We start from the raw sequence: 7666 nt of genomic DNA on the forward strand, positions 1-7666 counted from the left end.
TCTACACTCAGTGGCGGATTTGCAGTCTTTGCCGCCCTAGGCCTCATCAGGCCCCTTTTTCAGCATCAGCACCCATCATAATGACTACATTTAGGTCAGGCAACGAAAAGGTATAGAGGGAAATGCTTGGGACACATTTTTAACTTAGTGACTCTATTTGGACTCGTTAGGAGGTGAACATATAGAAAGTCCTTGGCCGCAGGGCCGTAGCCCGTGAGCGGGTTTGAAGGTCCCATTTTTCGGGTTTTCACTTATTATACATTATACAAAATGAAATATGATTAAATTTGGTACAAGTTTTATACAGTCTTGTTTTTCGATAGGTATCTTGTTTAAAGCTCATTTAGGCGACGCGAACTCGTATCAGTGGGCAGACACTCCTGACTTCGGTCGAACTCGGCTCCGTTCGGCTCAGCATTGCTCCGAGCAATTATTAGGGTTGGCACCACTTGACTTCCTTTTGCTTGCACAACCACAGATTAAGATAATCACTTGAATTTTGACAACCCTAAATTGCCCAAAGGGATAGTGCCATATATTAGAAAGGAATAGCATGATTCGACTCTGAACCGCTGTCAAACTTCGGGTTTGTAGGAAGTGTCCTTTCTGTACGATAGTACTATTAGGGAGCCACTAATGTACGACCAAATAATGCTCAACCCAAGAATGTACAGCCCAATAATAGGCGTCCATGGTGGACGCGTATTATTGGGCTGTACATTCCTGGGTTGTGCATTCTCGGGCCGCGCAATATTGGTCCGGGGCGATAATACGAAGCCACTCTTTTCACAGGGCAATAATGTACGACCCCATAATTCGCGTCCAATAATTTGAGTCCCTTGGCTTTCAATTATTGGGCTGCGCATTATTGGTACAGGTCGAGAAAGCCCGACCCAATAATGTACGACCCAATAATAGGAAGCCAAAAACCAGAGAGATTCTTTTTTTTAAGGGAGCTGTCAAAATTAGTAGGGACGTTCTGACATTAGCTCTTGACAATTTAAAAATAATCGGTTTTTTCTAGTGCCATCTTTCAGTGACATTGACAGTATTGTATTGACACTTGTTGGTTTACAAATACAATAAAATGAATTCTAATAAAAGAAACAGTAGACTCAGTAGAGGTACGAGGTACTGAAAAAATATTAATTAATGGAGAAGCCGAAGTTGGAGGTAAGTGCCGCAATTCAACAACTTAAGCTAAAAAAATCTTCGTGTCCGCATGGTATTCCCTCGTGCGTATGGACTGTACAGCATGGTGCTGGCGGAGCCGCTATGGCACATATTTAACCTCTGTCTCGAGCTAGAAGTATTCCCAGAAATTTGGAAAATTACTTGAGTGATGACCAGTATTGAAAGGTGGATCAGGAGATAAGGCAAGAGGGTTTCGACTTTCGACCGACACCAAGTTTGTACCCCACACTTAATTTTTTTAGACTGCATGAGAGACAGACAGCAGTAAGTATGTAGATTATGAAGGGCACAGATTGAAACCAGCAGTGACATGGCAGTTTGTTCAAAAGAATATCTTGGTTATATTTGACAACCAGTCTGGCCTAGTGGGTGCCTAGCCTAGTGACCCTGCCGGTGAAGCTGATGGTTCTGGGTTCAAATCCTGGTTAGGGAATTTATTTGTTTGATGAGACAGATATTTGTATATTGAATAATTATATTGTTGTCTGGGTGCCCACAACACAAGCCTTCTTGAGCTTACCGTGGGACTTGGTCAATTTGTGTAAAAATGTCCCAATATATTTATTTATATTGAGATTGACTGAGAAAACAAGGTGTATGCTACAAGGTGGAGGTTTCTGCAAAACATATTGGTGAGTCCATTAAGACAGCTGTTTATCAGAAAAACTGAGACTGGGTCACTGATCAATGGGTCAAACACCATCAAAAACTACTACTTAAGAGCAAAAAAATTGTGTTTATGGGGTGGCCCCAGCTCCTCCATGACACCTAGCAGTGTCTTCAGGTCGCTAACTGCCTCCTTCAATGTGCACGGAGTCCCTAGGTATTGGTTCCTGTATACTTCTACCTTCTACCTACAGTGTAGGAGAATATGCTTTACTGTTTCTTCTTCTTCCATGCACACTCTGCACATGGGGCTGTCTGTTTTACCCATATTATGTAGGTGTTTGATTAGTGCAGCGGTCGGCAACAAGCGGCCCGCGAACCTCTCACTCGCACCCCGCGTGCCTCCTAGGCTATTTTGTATGTAATATCGACAAACAACAATGTCTGATAAAGTCATAAATATTAACAAAGTGCGGCCCGCATCAACTTCGGTAACTACTATTTGGTCCTTGGCTGCTAAAAGGTTGCCGACCGCTGGATTAGTCTGTTATGACCTGTGATTAATCCTACTATTTTGCGTAGTTGGTGTGAAATGAAATGAAATGAATGAAATGAAATGAAATGAAAAATTTATTGATAACAATTTGTTACATGTCTTTTTTTCCATATAAGTACTAGTATTGGTCTAGTATTCTATGTGCATATACCTTTAAACATAATCCAAATTATATAAATAAAATTAATCGTTAAAATTTGCAATATATCGAAATTATTATTAACAATGAGAATGTAATTTATATCGGTACTATACAAATGTCACGCCTGTATTAATTATTAAATTACTAGTGGAATATTAAAAAACTCACTGTAATCGTAAAACGTGTCTGGGTGTTTTTAGTAATATTTTGGTGTAAGCTTGTAGTTTTGTTCTTTGGTCTGCCTACAGGTGTTCATTTTAGTCCAGTACTTATTGTGACACTCTTGGCAGCAGTCCGTCACAAATGAACTACGAGCGGTCGGGTTGAGCTGGAGCGAGGCCAGAGTGGTCGCTGAAGATAGGAAGGCGTGGCGCGAGCTTGTGAAGGCCCTTTGCACCTCTGGGGTGCCTTAGGACAACAACAACTTATTGTGAAGCTGGTTTCTGAACCTTTCCTGGCCAGTTCATCCGCTGCATCGTTTCCTCTTGATCCACTATGCCCCTTTATCCATTATACTGTTACTTTGTTGCCTTCTTTGCTCACTTCAGTGAGGCCTCGATGTCATTCAAGTATGAGTTCCGATGTAAGTTTGTAGCTACCTAGTGCTTGCAGTACTGATTTACTGTCTGACATTATTAGTATATTTTCTTGTTTTACTTCTCGTCTTTTTATCGCTTTGCAAGCTTCCATTATTCCTACACATTCAGCTTGGAATCCCGTATTGTGTTCCCAGTGTAACCCAGGGGTTTTGAGATGTATATGTTCAGGTCCTCCGAGAAGACACCACATCCGGTCCCTTCATTTGTTTTTGAGCCATCTGTGGATATTCTTAAATTTGTTTGGTATAGTCCTTGTACAAAAAGAAACATAAAACATGAAAGAACACACATCATTAGTACAAAGGCGAACTTATCATGTAATTCATGTATGCGGCACCGCGATATAATACATTCGGTAAAGACACACTGAAAGAAAACGAACTTAAAGATGTTCTTCTGTTCTGCAGGAAAACAAGAAGATTCGAGGAGAATGGTGTGGCACTTAATGCCGCCGGGACAGTAACCTAGCTGCAGCTCCAACTCTAGGGAATTGGGCTGAATGAACGCAACACGTGATCGACAGCCCACCTGCTTCCTGCCGAGCGTCCCTACACTACATCTACATGGATTCGCTTATTCTGCTCTACAAAACTTCTGTAAGTAGAGAATGCACAAGTGCAAGAGTTGAAGGATTGAAAGAGCTTGTCGTCTTACCTGACAGTCTTCCACACATTTACCTTAATTAATTTAAATGATTTTAATAATTATAGTCCTTTTTAGGGTTCCGTACCTCAAAAGGAAAAAACGGAACCCTTATAGGATCACTCGTGCGTCTGTCTGTCAGTCTGTCTGTCTGTCTGTCTGTCTGTCCGTCTGTCACAGCCGATTTTCTCCGGAACTACTGGACCAATCAAGTTGAAATTTGGTACACATATGTAAGTTTGTGACCCAAATATGGACATGTAACGTAAACAAATTAATTTTAAACATGGGGGCCACTTTTGGGGGGTAAATGAAAAAAAAAAATTCAAATTATATCATGTTACATATCAAATTAAAGAGCTTATTGTAAGGATCTCAAATATATTTTTTTTATAATTTTCGAATAAACAGTTTAGAAGTTATTCAAGAAAATAGGCAAAAAATGACCATTCCCCCCCCCCCTTTATCTCCGAAACTACTAAGTCTAAAATTTTGAAAAAAATACATAAAATAGGTCTATACCTATAGATGACAGGAAAACCTATTATAAATGTACAGTCAAGCGTGAGTCGGACTTAATTACAGTTTTAGATCCGACCCCTACGGATTTTTTAAAGAGATTTCAATCACATATTTAATTACACAAACGGGTCTACCGCGATATAATTTCATTGTTTTTACCTTTAATTCCGACGTTTCAGCTGAGTTGCACTAGCTGTGGTCACGGAAAGACTGACGTCCCAACAAACCCACAAACGCCAACCAAACGCGCGTCCAAACGCGGTAGACCCGTTTGTGTAATTAAATATATGTACAAAACGCGAGAGTTTAAAGTGTTAGATTTCACTCACGTTTCACATAAAAAATACATTGTTAACAGTGCCGGATTAACCAATAAGCAAAACAAGCACGTGCTTAGGGCACCACGTTCAGGGGGGAGCACCAAAATGCCAGGATTCGGGCCTGGTTCGGCCTAAAAGTAAAATTGCGTTTTTTATATCGAAACATTTTCGCGCTCGCTTCGCTCGCCTTTTCAATAACTTTCTAAGGTATGACAAAGGTGACATTCGGGTGACGACTGCAGCAACATTACTCTGTTGCAAAGTACTGTCAACTTAGTAACTAGTTAAGTTAAATATAGACCTGTTTAAAACAGCCAACGAAGTATTCCTAAGAAATACTAGGAACACTAACAGGCTGGTCATAAATAAAATGCAAAGAACTGCCACTTTTAAGAAAAATTGTTATGCTATGTGTGTCAATATATTTAATAAGTTACCCAACAACATAAGAGAATTGTCCAATAGTAAATTTAAAAGAGCACTTTTTCAATGGCTGCTGTCTTCGACATTTTATTCTATTAATGAATACCTTGTAAATCAACAATATAGTTTTTAAATTATGTTAATTGAAGTGGTTTTGTTTGAGATAGATACATGATATATTATTATTTCATAATTGACAGTGTATTTTTATTTCTATTGTTGTTGATAATTAATTTGTATTAAACTAGTTTAAGTAGGTTAAGTTAGGTATATATTACACTAAAATTTGCATGCTGCATAGTCAGTTAAGAAAGATGGGACTTAAAAATGTATAATTTTACAGAAACAACTTGTATATAACCTTTTTTATCGCAAATAAAATGATAAAAAATGATTAAAACTTCCGTGATAAAATGATGTGACTGATTTCCATACTAAAAGTAAAAATGTACAACTGTCTATCATATTGCGTTTTTATATCGAAAAATTTTCGCGCTCGCTTCGCTCGCGTTTCAATCACTTTCTTAGATATGATAAAGGTGACATTCGGGTGGCGACTGCAGCAGTATTAGGTAATCTGTTGCAACATTACTGCAACGGCACTGTCAATTTTCGTGATAAAATGATGTGACTGATTTCCATTCTCAGCTGTAATGCGGCATTGAACTTCTCTCAATTTACCAAAAAAAATCAATGTAATCTTGATGACCCTAGGGAGAGGGGGCACCATGGTCTAGAAATGCTTAAAGCATCAAAATATCTTAATCCGGCACTGATTGTTAAAAATTGTGTAATATACGGAACCCTTGGAACGCGAGCCCGACTCGCACTTGGCCGGTTTTTTTTTCAGATTACCTCAATTACAGTATACTACAATACAATTCAAATACTCTTTATTGCACACCTCATTACAGAAAACAATACAAATAATACAGGAAGAAGAGATTAAACAACAGGCGGTCTTATCGCTAAAAAGCGATCTCTTCCAGACAACCTTACTACTTTTGAGGTTAGAACAACCCACGAAAACATTTAATGTAAAGTGTTGCCAAGACTAGTTGCATAAAGCTTTTACACTAAAAAAGTTATCAGATCCCGTAGTAGGTACCAAGACTTTTACTCTGTCATTCCTAACTTTATAAGCTCTAACAGTATAAAGCCAACATCTTGGTCAAACAGTACGGCTTGGCCGTTTCGTTGGTGTCATACTCATATGGACAATCCCGTAATGACACTTTCAGAATTTGAAAGACCTTTGTTGCTACTTTGTACAACAAGTCCACTGAGGGAGTGTTTGTAAAAACGACATATCAGTTTATATAAACTACGATAATACAAGGTCATATAAGCAGGCATAATTTTAAAACATTTAACATTTAGGTTTTCAGAAAAGTTACGTACCTATTTCTAGCGACATCTATGTATGTAGGGCCTATATAAAATAAGCCAGGAAAGTTATGAAAGTGAATTAAAGTTCATGTTGCACTGATAAAATCATTTTAAACAAATATTCTAAATATAATTATTCTCAAATTTCAGGAGCTGATACAAGCAGCCAGAATGAGTCTCTGCTGAGTCGCCGGCGCCGGACGTGCGTCGCGCGCCTCGGGCGACTGACGTCTTCGTGTGAGTCGCCAATTGCAGGGGAAGATACGAATAGTTAGGTATAAAAGCTACTTTAGTCAACCTCGCCTCAGTACTGTTTGTATTGACTGAAATACAAGTAGCATATATGAGACGTTCGGACGTATCCGAGAAAATACGAAGGTAAAGGAAATTGCACTACATTTTTAGAACCTATTCACCTGTCAGTAAAATATTGAAAAGGAAAGTTCATGAGTTTTATTATTTTCTTTCCTCCAACAGCTTCACATGGAGCAAATGTAAACCTTTTATGTTAATAATATCAGTAATGTCAAGGTACAACGCTCTTTAGAGCATATTGCCATTCCTTTTACTCGAGTGGCCTGTGGGTTAACTATACGAAGCGAGCCTACGATGCATTAAAAGTGCAGTATAACAATGCATTCAGAATGCTGTTGGGCTTACCTCGTAGATGTAGTGCATCTGGCATGTTTTGCGAAGCTAGAAGTTTTCTGGCAATCATGCGCAAGAAAATAGTATCTCTGCTAGGTCGAGTTAGAAGCAGTCCCAAACATACATGTTCGAAAAGTAGAACTCCCTTAGTAGGCCAAGCAATAAGAAGTTATAGAGGGAAATGCTAGGAACACAATTTTTGACTACGTAACTTTGTTTGGACTAGTTAGGAGGTGAACATATCAAAAGTCCCCGGCTGTAGCCCCGGTGCTGGGGGGTAGACTAGTTATAGTCCAAACAAAGTTACGGAGTCAAAAACTGTTCCTAGCATTTCCCTCTACAACGTTTTTTGAGCATTCATTTCCTGACCTATAGATCGTGTTTCAATTTATCGCCTCTCGTTGGCAATTAAGGTGGTTCGCTTTCCATACAAAAAAAAAACAATTACATAAGTACCTAATAGTGTGTAATTACTTAATATAACGCAATTGTTTTTTGTATGGAAAGCGAACCACCTTAACTATTCGCACAACGTTTTGTAGTTGCAGTAAGTACTTACATATGGCCGGTTAAATTTTCGAAATAGGTATGTATTTACGTACAGTGCTAATTGCCGCACATAGAA

General features: G+C 38.8%; 1 long non-coding RNA gene across 3 annotated transcripts; it reads left to right on the plus strand.

The window, feature by feature from the left end:
• The first annotated feature begins 738 nt into the window (after positions 1-738).
• LOC134677590 (uncharacterized) lies at positions 739-7338 on the plus strand. Of its 3 annotated transcripts, XR_010100047.1 has the most exons (4): positions 739-1173; positions 3505-3693; positions 5919-6013; positions 6544-7338. It is a non-coding gene; the product is annotated as an uncharacterized LOC134677590 (long non-coding RNA). The 3 variants fall into 3 exon arrangements; XR_010100046.1 differs by having other exon boundaries at positions 5919-7338; XR_010100045.1 differs by lacking the exon at positions 5919-6013.
• Positions 7339-7666: the final 328 nt, after the last annotated feature.

Source organism: Cydia fagiglandana, chromosome 26 (genome assembly GCF_963556715.1).
Source record: "Cydia fagiglandana chromosome 26, ilCydFagi1.1, whole genome shotgun sequence".
In the NCBI taxonomy this organism is placed as follows: domain Eukaryota; kingdom Metazoa; phylum Arthropoda; class Insecta; order Lepidoptera; family Tortricidae; genus Cydia; species Cydia fagiglandana.